Source organism: Pleurodeles waltl, chromosome 4_1 (genome assembly GCF_031143425.1).
Source record: "Pleurodeles waltl isolate 20211129_DDA chromosome 4_1, aPleWal1.hap1.20221129, whole genome shotgun sequence".
In the NCBI taxonomy this organism is placed as follows: domain Eukaryota; kingdom Metazoa; phylum Chordata; class Amphibia; order Caudata; family Salamandridae; genus Pleurodeles; species Pleurodeles waltl.
The window spans coordinates 702529703-702544365 of NC_090442.1; the positions used below are offsets into that span (position 1 = coordinate 702529703).

General features: G+C 50.3%; 1 protein-coding gene across 3 annotated transcripts in view; it reads left to right on the forward strand.

Moving 5' to 3' along the window:
- The first annotated feature begins 7369 nt into the window (after positions 1 to 7369).
- Positions 7370 to 14663, forward strand: part of SFMBT2 (Scm like with four mbt domains 2) — an 872139-nt gene continuing 864845 nt past the window's right edge. For all 3 annotated transcript variants that reach the window (XM_069229268.1, XM_069229271.1, XM_069229269.1), the window contains exon 1: positions 7370 to 7506. The gene's annotated coding sequence lies outside the window, so the exon portion shown is untranslated. The remainder of the gene's footprint in view (positions 7507 to 14663) is intronic.

Below are 14663 nucleotides of genomic sequence, written 5' to 3' on the forward strand. Positions count from 1 at the left end.
TAGGTATAAGCGCCTTTCCCTTGGAGCCAAGCAGCTCCCAGTCCCAACCCCACCACCCCACAAGTCCCCCACCCCCACCCCCAGTTTCTACACATCAAGACACCTTTGACCCCCAGGTAAAATGGCGCGGTAGCGACGGTTTTTGAGGTACTGGTGACACAAGCGCCCACTCCTACCAACACCAACACCTATTCGGGAATTAGTTCGCACTCGTGCGTCAACAGGTGGCAATATATAGAGCGTGAGGCTTCTGCATATCCTGTTCGAAAATGTTTCTCAGGTTGTTGAACCATACTCTTTAGGAGTTTGCTGGATTGTCCGGATCTTAGAGCATATTTTTCGTCGAATTTGCCCTTGGTATTGTTATTCGATTAATTCCGACCTTCTTGTTTTCCATACACGTTCGGCAAAGTCCGTGTTTCTGCAGTGGCGTAACGCAAAATGACACCCCACTCACCGTCCCCCAAATGTTTCACAACTATTCATAAGCTTTGGGTTGAAATGGGATCCTCTTGCAGGGTCGGGGGCCCACTGAAGAGTTACGTATCCCCCCCCCCCCCTGCGGGGGTCTGTATTTGACCTCATTTGCCATTTTTACCGATGAAATGGGTCTCAGTTTCGGGACTTCCCTTTGCTAACATAGGGCTGATGTACTGTGAAGGAAAATGAAGTATCGTGGTATGACATTCTAAATGTGTGGAGATGACCAGGTCCTTTGCGTATTTTACCAATAGATGGCGCTGAAAAACTAATGGATACCAGCCCAACGGGCTGCCATTTGGAATGAGAGATTAGTAGTGAGTCACTTTTATAGTCACTTCAGGTAGACTCAGGTACCAGTAACAGTTGTTAACGTAATTTCATCAAAAGCTACTTACTTTGCCACCTACACGGCATAGCTCAGAGTTGTATGAGAGAGAGGGGAGTACAGATCCACTTTATATGCGGCTTTTCAAGTCCCATACAATATTGCTTCACCAACTCTCCAATCGGGGAAAGAAAAGCCAAAAAAGCCAGAACGTCCTCACTGTGACACAGAATTGCGGTGAAACACTGTCAGAGTTCTGAGAATACAGTTCGGATGTAATATGATACGATGAGATAGTATTAGGTGTCCATTGGTTTCTTAATCTACAATGAAGGGCAGAGGGCATTAAAATCAGGTTATGTCAATAAGCATTTCTTCAGTCAATGCAGATAGAAAGCAACACTTGCTCGAGGCCTGTTATATGTTTCATTAGTTCGTGCTAAATACAGCATAAAAGGTCAGCAATGTTTTTTTTTTTTTTTGGGGGGGGGGGGCTCAACTCCCCAAAGTGAAAAGCAAATAAAGTCTGTGTAACAAGCGATATGCAGAGCCGCAGGAGTAATGAGATCCTATGGCCTCGTTTCTTCATAATTACGAATTTACCTCATTTTCCTCATGACAGGGCATATGAAGCTCAATTTGCAGATTTAAACAAAAAAGAAGGTATTAGCACAAACTCATCAAAAGTTACTAAAAGGGTGTCACGCGTGATGCTCAGTGGGGTAGGCTCCTCGCAGAGGTCATCTTGCACCTTCTATTTACAGATTCTTGTTTTCAGGCATTAAACTAATACTAGGGAGGTGAAACTTTTGCCCAAACGGTGTCAATGTGTGTTAAAATTGACAAATACTGAAACAATTTTGCCATACAATCTCCCACATTACACCGCAGAATTTTCCTTCTAGTGTAGCATTATTTAGACAGCCTTGACTCATAATTTGGCCTTCCATTACCGCATAACTCAACTAGCCCTGGTAATATGCCAGCAAGGAATTCAATAGCGTAATTCCCAGAGGCAACCAATAAACACCAGGATTTACAGTGTATTACCTATAATGTGTACTAACCCCAAGGTAACTATTAATCACTTATTTTTAAACAGATGGTGTGGTGACGATTCATCCAGAAATCAGCAATACACTCTGAATGAAAGTCGGCCATTTGCTGACCCACTCACACTAGAGACCACCGATGAAGTCATCAAAACAGTGAATGCACAGCTGCGCTTTATGGAGAACCAACGACATTATCATAAGTAATTCTTAGACATGGACTTGTAACTAAGATGTTAACAATCAATCCCTTTGGTGCCGGGTGAATGACGCTGAATACTAATCAGGCTGCTGACAATCCGTTCAGTAACATTGTCGTGCACAGAAAGTGAGAATCATGCCACCAGTTGATTGGTGCATTCCAAGTCCAGAGGGTGTGTGAGAGTGAACGAGAGAGCAGAAGGTAAAGTGTAGAGATGAGAGAGGCAGAGGGTGAAAGAGAAAGAAGAAGAGAGACGGAGAAGTGGGACGAAGACAACATAGTGAGGCGATGGTGGGGTGATAAAGAAAGAAAGAGTGAGGGAGGGTGAATGTGTGTCAAAGTGCGAGAGAGAGAGAAATCAAGAGGGGGACACAAAAACTTCATCTAGCGAGTCAGGATGCTACGTGAGAAAGAGCGAGAGAAAGAGAGCAGAAAAATAGAAAGCTAGAGTGACAGGGGCGCGCGGGTAAAAGAGCCCACGCCAGACTGTAGGGGGATCAGGCGCACGAGGGGTCAGCAGCAGCGTCCGTTAATATGTCACAAAACGTCAAAGTTCAATGTCCTCCTTTAGTTTGCTGACGAGGCTTCACCCTGGCACATTTCCCCTTCTTGTTCGTCCTAATTGGAGCTGATCGAACTGTCAAGGGGGGGTGGGAGGGGAGGGGGTCTACGAGCGAGACCCCTCCCTAGCCACCCACACCCCTCGCATCCACGCTCCACGCCCCCATCCTCAACATCCGCCCCTACCCACCCCCACAGACACCAACCGACGCACACGCACACATACACACACCTCGACAGCCCCAGGCTCGCACCTACCCAGACACGCGGACAACCTCTCGAAATCACGCTCCGCACCTGAGAGCGCCCTCCAGCCTCTACGTCCGCACCTACCGACCCCCACAGAGACCACCTGACGCACAGTGACACCTCACCCAGACACACATACGCACCCAGGTATACACCACACAACTTTATCTCAGACACACACACACAACAGTAACAGTTCCGCGCTCTGCTTTCCCCATTTCTGTAATATCTATTAAAAGGATTTGCAGAATGTGCCACACGATAGCGCTTAAAGTCGGGGGAAATTAAACAGGATGTAAAACCCGCACTAGTGGGGGGAGGGAGTGAAAGGGGCGGGTCGCTGTCGTGCGTTAGGGAAGAGATGAACTTATGCTAATGAACAAAAATGTTCCAATAGCCCACTCGGATTTTTCTAAACGTAGGATCGTGGATTTAAGGTAATGTCATTCACACTCCAGCAGGTCCTGATTGCTCTGGTCCCACAGCCCTCCGTCACTTCGCCCTTTGGGCTGCTTGCTCGGAGTGTACAGAGAAAAGAGATCTCGTTGGGTCCCACCTAACGGGAAACGCCCTCTAGTTGTTTTCTTTGAATTTTAGGACTTCGAGTTCTTCGTTTATTTCAGATGAACTAGCTCTATAAGTAGGAGAATGCAAGAGTGGAGTGTGTGTGAACGCCTCCCACCTGACAGAGGACACCTCGAACCGTCTGTGAGAGGATCCCACGCAAGCGTAGCTCGGTTGTTTGGGTGTAGTAGGGATGTGTTTTATTCCTGATATTCTGAGTGGTCTGCATAGTTGAAGGTTTAAGCCAATCCCACTTGAAGTCAACTTTTAGGCTGCGTGGGATAGAGCGACATCAGCACCCAGGCCCTCCGCATCCTAAAGTACAGCAAGTGAAAGGGTGGGCTCGTCGCGACAGGCTAAAAATAATAATCTGGATTCCATCGACTGCTGAAAGAGTGTCGATGGTCACGTGAGCTCTATAATGTTGGACTGTGTAATGTTGCTGAATCTCGACTTTAACCCAAGTAACGGAAAAGTTGCAATCTCGGCTTCCCCACTTTTACACACTGCATGATCCTGAGCCAATCGCGTGCTCAGAAATGAAATGCTTATGTGCACATGTTATGTAAAAAATGGGCACTAATGTGCCGCAGAACTTCGTTATGTTCCTAAAATACGTAACTCTGGCAACTATGAACAGAAATTTCTTCTACTTAGCTATTTTGAAAAGTTCCTGATTTCTGTTTACCAGAGCTGCCAAGAGTGTATCCCGCTCTGTTGGAGCAGATCAGATTATGCAAGCTCTGCACTTAGAGTGCCTGAAAATTCAGCATGGCCCTTCTCCCGCTGGGCCCGGAAGGAATCGTCGCCGACGTGAACTTTAAAGCACAAAGTGGGAACCTCTATTCCCTTTGGCAGGCTGGCACCACGCAGCCTACAAGCTGGATCTGAAGTAGTGGGGCATGTGATCGAGAACGTCGGGGGAGGGATGGGCGGGGCTATCCTTGGAGTTGCTCTGGACAGAAATTAATCAATTAATCAATTTCCCTCCAAACCGAACGCAGTTCTGTCTAGTCGTGGTGCGCAAATATAGAGCTTACATAACACACACACTCGGGCTTTCAGGGGGCAGAATGTGCCAAGAGGGATCTGCAGTCTCTATCTGCCCGCTTTGTGGCATACACTGGGATGTTTCCAATTGGAACCGCCCCTCCACCCATATTCGTATGAGTCAATTATAACTGAACCAGCTATGCCCACTAAGGGTCATTCTCTGATCGATAAAATGGAAAGAACGGCGTGGGTTTACCCAGAAGTGCAAAGAGAAGAAGCAACGGGAAACTCGGCCGACTGTCGGCAAAGTAATGTAGAGCTCGGTTTCATCTTGGATTTGTACATCCGGGGCATGTTTCAGAATTCTTATCTATGGGCGCAGGATAAATGTACAGCTCGGAGGTGCGCAGGCGGGCGCAGAAGAGGTTCAGGTGGGTGGGGGAAGGTCACAGGAAAATAGCAAGAAAGGCGAGGAGAGGTGCAGGGGGTAAGGTGCAGGCTGAGAGGCGGGAAGAAGCAGAGGAAAGACACAAGAGGATGGTAGGAGGGATGCAAGAGGAGCGCAGTGTAGAAGGGGGCACGGGAAATACGCAAAAAAATGTTCAGTGGAGGTGCGCGAGGAATGCAGGAGAGGTGCGTGATAGACGGAGCAGGAGAGATTCGCGAGGGATGCAGGAGAGGTGCGCGAGGAAGGTGGCAGGAGAGGTGCGCGAGGGAGGGAGCAGGAGAGATGCGCGAGGGATGCAGGAGAGGTGCGCGAGGAAGGTGGCAGGAGAGGTGCGCGAGGGAGGGAGCAGGAGAGATGCGCGAGGGATGCAGGAGAGGTGCGCGAGGAAGGTGGCAGGAGAGGTGCGCGAGGGAGGGAGCAGGAGAGATGCGCGAGGGATGCAGGAGAGGCGCGCTAGGGAAGCAGGAGAGGTGCGCGAGGGAGGGAGCAGGAGAGATGATCGAGGGATGCAGGACAAGAGCGAGAGCGATGCAGGAGAGGTGCGAGAGTGGTTCGGGGTGCAAACGAGGCGCAGTGCATGTTCTATTGTGACAGCACAATGGACAGGAGATGACAGGGCGCAGAAGAGGCGCAGAAGTAGTACAGGAGGGTGAAAAAGAGACACACGATGGATCCTGGAGAGTGTCAGGGGCAGGTTATGTGCAGAAGGCGCCCAGGACAGACACATGAGGGATTTTAGAAGGGCGCAGAGGGACAAGACGTGCGCATGAATGGAGCACATGAGATGCTCCGAAGAATTAGGTGTACAGGGGAGACACAGCCGAGATGCAGGAGAGCCCCAAAGAGACACACGATAGGTCCAGGAGAGTATCGAGGACAGGACCTGACCAGGAGGAGCGCAGGGCGGGTAAATGAGATATTTTAGAGGGACGCAGGGGTGAAAGAGATGCGCAAGAGTGGACAACATGCGACAAGAAGAAAGGGCACGTGAGGGACGTAGAACAGATGGTAGCGCAGAAAAGGTCAAGGGGGGAACAGAAGAGACACACCAAAGGCGCGGAAGTGGTGCAGGAGAGCACGAGAGAGACAGAAAATCGGCTTCAGGATACGCGCAGGAAGAGCGCAGGTCGTAGAAATGAGAGATTTTAGAGGGGCGCAGAGGGGCAGTAGATGCACGGGTAAGAGGCACAGCAAGTGAATTAGGGGTGCCCAATGGGTACACTTGGGGCACGGGATGACCGAGAAAGCACTGGGGGTGTGCAAGGAAATGCAAGAGGGGCACAGGAGCGATGTAGAAGACGTGCTAAAAGGGGCGCGAGAGAAGTGCAGGGTTTGGGACAAAGTAGGGCAGTTGACGGGGGAGGGACACCTATCCGGTGCCCCATTAACATTAACAGCGTGTTCTTAAAGGGTTGCATGAAAGTGCCTCTAGAAGACGGATTCGGATGCTGTTTGATGACGCAGCACGGGGCACGGCACTTTAGCTGTCACAGGACAGGTGGTGGACATTTTAACTCCCGGGAGATCGAGGAACAACTCTACAAATTAACAACTCACAGAAGAGGAATTTTTCGGGTAAAAAAATTGGTCTGGGGATCTCCCTAATAGTCCACAAGTAGGACTTCTTGTGGGTTTGCTTTCCATGAGTAGTCCACCACGTTCTGTGACTCTTCAAACGAGCCTGGCGGGACACTAACACGCAGACCTGCCCGAGACCTTCAAACTTCTCGGCACGGGTCGACTTCCCAAGTCTAGTGGGCTATTTTAGCGTCCTATGGCTACAATGGCAGGATTCAAGCGTCGATTTGGAGCATCAAAGAGGGAGCACTGTTGCAGGAAGAGCTGGGATCAGAGTAGCCAATTTGTTTTAGTAAGAGTTTGGGACTGATGAAGGGAGACAGATGTGAGGATATCCCCTTTCCTACGAAAGGAAACTTAATATGCACCTAAAGTCACTCCTGTACAATTTAAAATATAATGTAAAAAGTACCGCCACTGAAGCTTGTCAGCCAGTGCACCCAACTGGACGATTTCTGAATGACCACGACGTATGCCGATGTTTTATGTTTCGACGTCACTCACTGGGTGTGTATTTTCCTTCCATGCTTTCCTAATTGTTGAAACCAAGCAAGAGAAGTAGCTTTTATTTAACACATCATTTGTGGGTCTTTTCTGTCTGTCTCTTTTAGTGCTTTTGCGTCTAGCTGCCATGTCTCTCAGGAGGCACAGCCAGTACCCGTTTCTCTGACACAAAAGTTGAACGCCCACATCTACTGCCTCCAGGGACTTTAACCACGCGCGGGACTTCAAAGCACTGTGCTGCCTGCCTGGCACTGTGTTCTGGCAGTGCCTGGAAAGGATCCAACCATAAACATCCAACTGGCAGTAGGGAGAGCGCTCATCGCAGTTCACTTCGAACAGGGACACTTTCCAAACACTGGAAGAGGGTCGCTGAAGGAGCCGCCCGAGAGACTTGTGTGTGGGAAATAAACGGAGGCAGCGCGCATGCGCACTGAGCGGATGCCATGTTGGAATAAGGCTTGTGCAAAGAGAGAGAGGCAGAGCTCGCCTTCTTACCCTCCTGCCCAGGGCGGCCTGAAACAGACCTACGGGGGCAGAACTTCAGCAGGTAAGGTTCACTGCCAGGACCCTCCACCAAGGCCCCGGGGCCCCTTGTACCCAGAACTCAGCGTCGGTTTGTGCGGGGTGTTTTTCCTGATCGGAGGCGGCTGTTTTTTTCTCTCTGTTCTGAAAACAGAAATGCTGAGAGCAAGTTCTGCAAAGTGTTCGCTTGGCTGCAGCGTGTGCCGCCTCGATTGTCGCTTAGCTTTCGGTGGGTTTTTTCACTGGTGTTTTTTCTTTTGTTTCCACGCAATGAAGGGTGGCAAAGGGGTTGGAGGGCAGGAGCAGTTAGCATTTTTTTTAGTTTTGATCAGGTGCAGTGGTTCAGTTTTAATATTGCATAGACACGATTGCATCAATGTCCTGGCACGGTAGCACCATCTCAAATTTATAAACATGATCTTGGTCTCAATGTGTATCGGTAACAGTTGACATCTGTCCCCAGCAAAGATGATGACAACGATGATCTGGTAGAGAGACTTAGGGGCACCCCCCCCCCCCACCCATTACCCCTCCCCCAAATACGTTAACACCAGTTTAAGAAAACTATTTCCAGGCGGGGTGTGAGTGTTAAAAATGTCAATGTATATTTTGCCCCAAAGAGAAGGAAGGTGGTGTTATGTGCACGGCTCTTTTGAGGTTCCAGACGCACACTCGAGTTTATTGCGCTAGTTTTAAGATTTTGGTGATACGTTTAATGTTGAAACGAACTGGAAAAACGATATCAAATATCTGTACGTTAGATTGACGTCCTCGCCCCTTAGTCCTTCATATTCCCGCAACCGCCCACCCTAACTCATGAATGCCTCAGGCCCTAGCCACACGGAGCCCTGCCTCTCAGCCTGGACAAACCCACTACCTCGGCTCTTCAATTCCTCTGACCCACTGTCTCTCGGACCGTCAGCCACTCAGCCCCGGAGCCCCTCGGCCCACCAGCTCCCGTGCTTCATCCCCTCCACCCTCCGAATGCTGAGGGTTGGTCGAATCTGTCACTTTCAATATGGCGGGGACGGAGCCGGAAAGCAGGAATGCCATGATTTATTCTCGGGAAAAAAACGATCTGGGCCCCCTCCGAGCCCAGTTCGCGTTTCTTTGTGTGCCCCTGGAAGTGCACCAGCGAATGAAACGCAGCGGGACGTGGGTCGAGCACCGCCGGCGTTTTTTCCCCGCGCTAACTGTTCCAATAGCGAAGAAAGTGCTCAGCGTGAAAATCCGCAAAGTGCAACAGCTGATCCTGGAACCCGCTTCTGAGGTGTGAGGGCGGGAACGACATCGTACTGTGCTGAGGTAGAGGACGGGGTGACTGACCAGGAGGTCGGCTGGGGGCAAGAGGCAAAAGGATGGGTCCATTTAGAAGGGATACAACACATATTACCCAAGAATGCAGCGCTACAAGTCTAGATATACATGGTTGCAGCAGACACTCAAATCTATCTATCTATCTATCTATCTATCTATCTATCTATCATAGATAGATATCATAGATAAGATATAATAGATGTCATAGACAGATATCATAGACCTATAGATATTATAGACAAATATATAGAAAGACTCCTGCAAACATCAATCAACATGCATATCTATGATAGATAGATAGATAGATAGATAGATAGATAGATAGATAGACAGACAGACAGACAGACAGATAGACAGATAGATAGATAGATAGATAGATAGATAGATAGATAGATAGATAGATAGATAGATAGATAGATAGATAGATAGATAGATAGATTGATTCCTGTTCTTGACCACATGGCAGTTAGCGGGGTCTAAGTGTAAACACGTGGGGTGTCCAGTCTGCAGTAAGAGCAGCGCGCGGACGCGTTGGATATGGTAAGCGGCACTGCGCGCGCCTGTATCTGGGCCAGCAGAGGAGAGAAGAGGAGCCGCACGCGGACGGGGGCAGGTGTGGAGGTGGCGGTGGGGGTGGGGTTTGCCGCGCACAGTGCAGGGGTGCTAGCAGAGGAGGGACTCGCGGCAGAAACCGCCACTTCCGTGTTTCGGTTTGTCTGATGTTTTTTATCTGCTCTTTTGCAGCGGCTCCTCTTTCTGCAGGAAGAGCGTCGTGTTTGTCAGCCACGGGGTGCGGGCACACAGAGGGCTCTCTAGCTCAGACAATACAAAACGGGGAAGGGTGTTTTACAGCTTCTTCCAAATCCTGTGTGAACGACAAGAGCGCCTTGTCTAGCGCAAATGGCTTCGGTGGCCGTCACTTGCATTACTCTTCACAGAGCCAAATAATACGCGGTGCTACTGCGCTGTTCCCCAGTCTGGCCCATGTTCTGCGGACTCCAAAGCCGGGTCTGCGCACACCAGCATCCGAATTAAACCTCTTACTTCTTATGTCTGCAGACAGAGCAACAGTTAGAAGGTGGAACTGAGGCCACTCTAAACCAATAACAAAAAAATATATTGCTCCGACGATTTCAAAACATATGAGGAAAAGCTCGTCAGTTGTGAAGATTTTACACCCTTGAAGTTCACATACCCACAGCAGCTGTGCAAAAACCTGTAATTAGACCAGTCTCTCACTAATGCCACACGTGTACTTTAATAAGATACACGTTTAAAGGTCACGCAATTAACGACCCCACCCCACGCCCCCACAAACACACGCAACAGGGTCGTCGAGTTGTTTTTGATCTACAAACGTACATGCTCCATGTACAACCCTGAACATGTAGCTTCTAAAATATATATTAGCATATCAGTGGTGGTGCTGAGCAGCTAGACTGGTTTGCACTGTAAGTCAAGAACACATACTAGAGACTCCGCTCAGACAAGAAGCATAATATTTTTTCGTAGGCACGACAAAACTCCACTTTGTTGTCCAATGAAACTCGCTGGTCCGATGGCACCTCCTGGGGAAGGGAGTGTGCGGTGCATCATATCAGCACCAGCCTGGGGGCCTGTTCTTGTGTGCGACGTGGACAGAATGACGTCTGACACACTACCACACCACAGAGAGAGATAGCTTAGTGGGTAGAGCGCCTGCGGATGAGAGCTAGCCATGTCTGTTGGTAAAAGCACATAGCCCAAGTACAAACTAAAGCTCATACAGCGCCCGTGTGCCCATGCTACTAGGTTCGTAGGATTTGCAAAATTATAGCTCACTTGAGGACGGTATCCTCGCTGGCCGCGTACGGGGCAACTCGTATGTAATGCATTTCAGCGGAAATAATTAGGATTTTTGTCTGTTAGGCAGTAAAACTGATATGATCGGTGGATGAGCATAGCCCTGGGTTGAGAAAGACTGCACTGCTCATATCACATTCAGCTCGAGCACTCCTCCGCCGCCTCCCTGACACACATACACACAAAATACACACGGTCGGACGGACACACACCACTCCCTCGGGTCTAAACTCCGAAGCTCTGTGAAGCTACCGCCATTGGGAGCTCTCTGGGCTCTGGCGTCATGTGCATGCGATTGCCCCTCCCCCTGCTGCTGACGCCCTTCTGGACCTCTCCCGCCCCCCTTCTTGGAATCACAGTGCTCTGCACACCCCGGCCGGGGACACACAGCAGAAAACCAGGAGCTGGCATGGGAGCCTGAGCAGTGAACCGCAGAAACAGCAGAGGGGACGCGAGGAGGGCACGGACTCGAGTCTGCAGAGAAGGAAGGGCTCAGCGCACGACCCACCGATGCCAGCTCTGTGCCCCGCACACGGCGCCTGGACTTTTTAACATGTTGCTTTACACTTAAACAAGCTGCAGATCGTGGGCGACAGACACCATGACCCACGTAACCGAGGATTACAAATCTCAGTAGGCCGTGGGCACCGGTGGAATACACAACAGATACCACGGAACTACAGACAACAGTGGACTTCCCAGATCCCTGGAATAGCGATATCAGTGATCCACAGACCCATATGGAATAAAGGCATCGGTGGAATAGAGACACCATTAACTACAGACGCCAATGGAATACAGACATCAGTGGCTACGGACACCAGTGGGCTACATACACCATCGACTACAGACATCATTGTAATGCAGACCACAGTGGCTACAGACACTTTGGGGCTGTAGACACCAGTGGCTGCAGACACCATTGTTAAAGAGACACCATGGGCTATAGACATCAGTGACTTCAAGCACTTGTGGATTACAGACACCAGTCGCTACAGACTCTTGTAGGCTACAGGCACAAGTGAGTAAAGTCACTCGTGGGGATGAAGATAATAGTGGCTACAGACACCATTGGCTATAGACTCCAGGGACTAAATGAACTTGTAGACCATATATATTGTTGGAATACAGGCACCAGGGGCTACTGGCAATAGTGGGCCATAGACATCAGTGGTTACAGACCACATTGGAATACTGACACCAGAGGCTACAGACACCTCTGACCTACGGACAACAGCGGTTAGAATGCAGACACCAGAGGTCAAAGACAGTCGTCCGCTACAGACACAAGTGTCTACAGACCCCACTGGAATGCAGACAGGCGCCAGTTTTTACAGACTCCAGGAACTAAATTCACTCGTGGACTACAGACACTGTTGGAATGCAGACATCAGGGGTTACAGACACTTGTTGGCTACATAGAACAGTGGCTACAGACCCCGTTGGAATGCAGATGGACACCAGTGGCCACAGACGCTCGTGAGCTACAGACACCGGTGGTTACGGTCCTCGTTGGACTAAAGACCGAGGTTAGAGGCACCAGTGTGGGGTCAGAGAGGGTCATGTGGTCCAGCTCAGCTCAGTTCCTGGAAAGCCCTCTACCCTGCTCATGAAGCCTCTGTCGCCGGACAGGAATTTCGGCAGAGCTTGATGGGAAGCAAAGTTTACCACGGTTCATCATTTTATCCCTTTTTTCCTCCAACAGAACCAGGCTTAGTTCTGCTGCTGGACCAGGCGCTCTATTGGAGAGAGGGCGTCAGGGTAGGCGAGATCCAACGTGCCAACATGGCCCCACCCAGGTCTCCCTCTCCCTTGCGCAGAGCCGCCTTCTTGAATGAAGAAGAGGTCAACGCAAGAGACACGGGTGGTATCGGTGTGCACAGATTCCTTGAGGGGATAACAGGATGGCCCGCGCTCCCATCGGGAGAGTTGACAGACCCGTGTTTGACCTTGTGTCCGAAGAAGAATGTGTGTGCCCCCAGAGGTGGCACCCTGACCTCAGAGGGTTCGGAGGAGAGCTGGTGGGCGAACTCCAGAGGTTCACGGAGGTGGGCGAGAGAGCTCTGGGTCTCTCGGGCTGAGATTCGAGGAGGGGGCATCTGCCCGAGCCCCTTAGCCCACATACCATCTCCTAGAGCTGCTACCGTCGCTGGCCTCCTCCACTTTACTCCATCTCTCCATGTCTGTGCCCACTCCTTCCCTTTTCTCAACTCTCCGTGTCTCTCTGTTGTTATCTCTCCGGTATAGACCACCTCTCGTCTTTTTTCTGTTTTTTTGTCGCCTCTCTTTCAGTCCAACCCAGCCCTTCTCTTCTCGATTTTATAATTCTCTCTTCCCTTGTAGCACCCTGGCCCTCACTACCATACCCCCGATGTCTACGACCCGGCCTAATCGCTCCTCCCTACCTCGCTCCTCTCCTTTTCGCCGTGTCCTTTAACACCCATCTCCCCTTCCTGTGTGCCTATCCTTCCACTCCGTTCCTCGACTTGTAGGGTTCCCTTCCACCCCACCGCCTTCACCTCCACAGCCTTCCCCTCCGCGGCCCTTCCTTAGTCTGCCTCTCGCAGGCCTCTTACCCCGTCTCCCTCTCCTCTCTCGGTTGCTACCCGGGTGCCCCTCCCCGTCTGCATACCTGCTCCCATCACCCCCCTTCTCTGCCCTCTTTTCTGTGTCCAGATCCCACTTCACTTTCCCTGTCTACCCCTAATCTTTTTCACCTCACACACCTTCTCACCTTTAATTCTCTTTCCCATTCCAGTCAGCACTCTTCTTTTCTCTGTCAAGTTATCGAGTTTCTTCCTCGCCTTCTGTTTCCGCGCCCCCTCTTCCTCCCGTCTTCTTTCTCCTACCTTTTCTTACCTGTCAGCAGGTATTCCCCGGCTTGCAGTCAGGCGCCGTTAGACAGCTTAAGTGACGCACCGCAAAACACCCTGAACATGTCTCTCATGCGGCTGACTCCACGGCGCACTAAGGCCTTGGATGGGGACTGGGGGCTGTATTACTCATTTTACCCCCCACTAACGGAGGCGACAAGCACCCGCGGGCAGCGCGAGTCTGTAGGTGAGGTGCCGGACCCCTCCCCGAACACCCCCTAGAGAGGCGGGGAGTGAGACACGACTTCAGGGGGCGCTGGTGACAGGAAGTCGCTGCGTGGGTGCCCAGGAGCAGCAGATCTCGGTGCTAAAGAGCACTGCACGCCAGGCACAGAACAGGCCCGTGCTCCCCGGAGGTACGAGGAAGATGTGTGGAGGAGGCCCGGGATTCAAGCGCTAGGAGCGTTAGTCATCTGCACCGGTCGGTGTTTGTGAATGGGGTGGCCACTATTGGTCTGAAGGAAACCATGTTCTTTTCCAATATTAACAGGCCAGGCGCAAGAAAGCATATTGTTGATTACGAAAGCAACCGACAGGGCTTCACATTATTTATAGATCAAGGCCCCTCGCGCTCGGGAATAGACTCCCCCGTTTGTAGGTAAGAAATTGAATATGACACAACCAAAGCACGTGGGGTTCACTTTTCATCTGTATTGTGTAAATGGGTCACATTCAGGTCTGGCTTGATATACGTCCACTCACAAATGTTACACGGGATAAAGTGGCTGCCCCAACCCCGGAATACAAGGGGATCTAGGCGCTGACGTTATCCTATATAAATATATCTGGCCCGAGATATACACAAACTCATTTCAGACACACTGAGAAAATGCATTTTTGTTTTAACTAACATTAATTAGTCTTTAGGAACTGCTAGGATGCTCGCACATATATTTACCAAACAAACCGGACACCACAATAAGTGAAAAAAAAAATCAACAAAAAAGATAACTCATGTTCAGTCTAACTAGAAGGTCCCTCTCCGCTCATATGCCCACCCTCCTCCCACATGCCCTTAGTAAATAATGTTTCCCCCTGGGTCTTGGTGCACACTCAGGGTGGGCACATATATGTGGAGTTAGGTATAGAAAATCTAGACTTACATGTCGAAATTTTATTTTAATATATTGACCTGGATATTGTGTCCCAT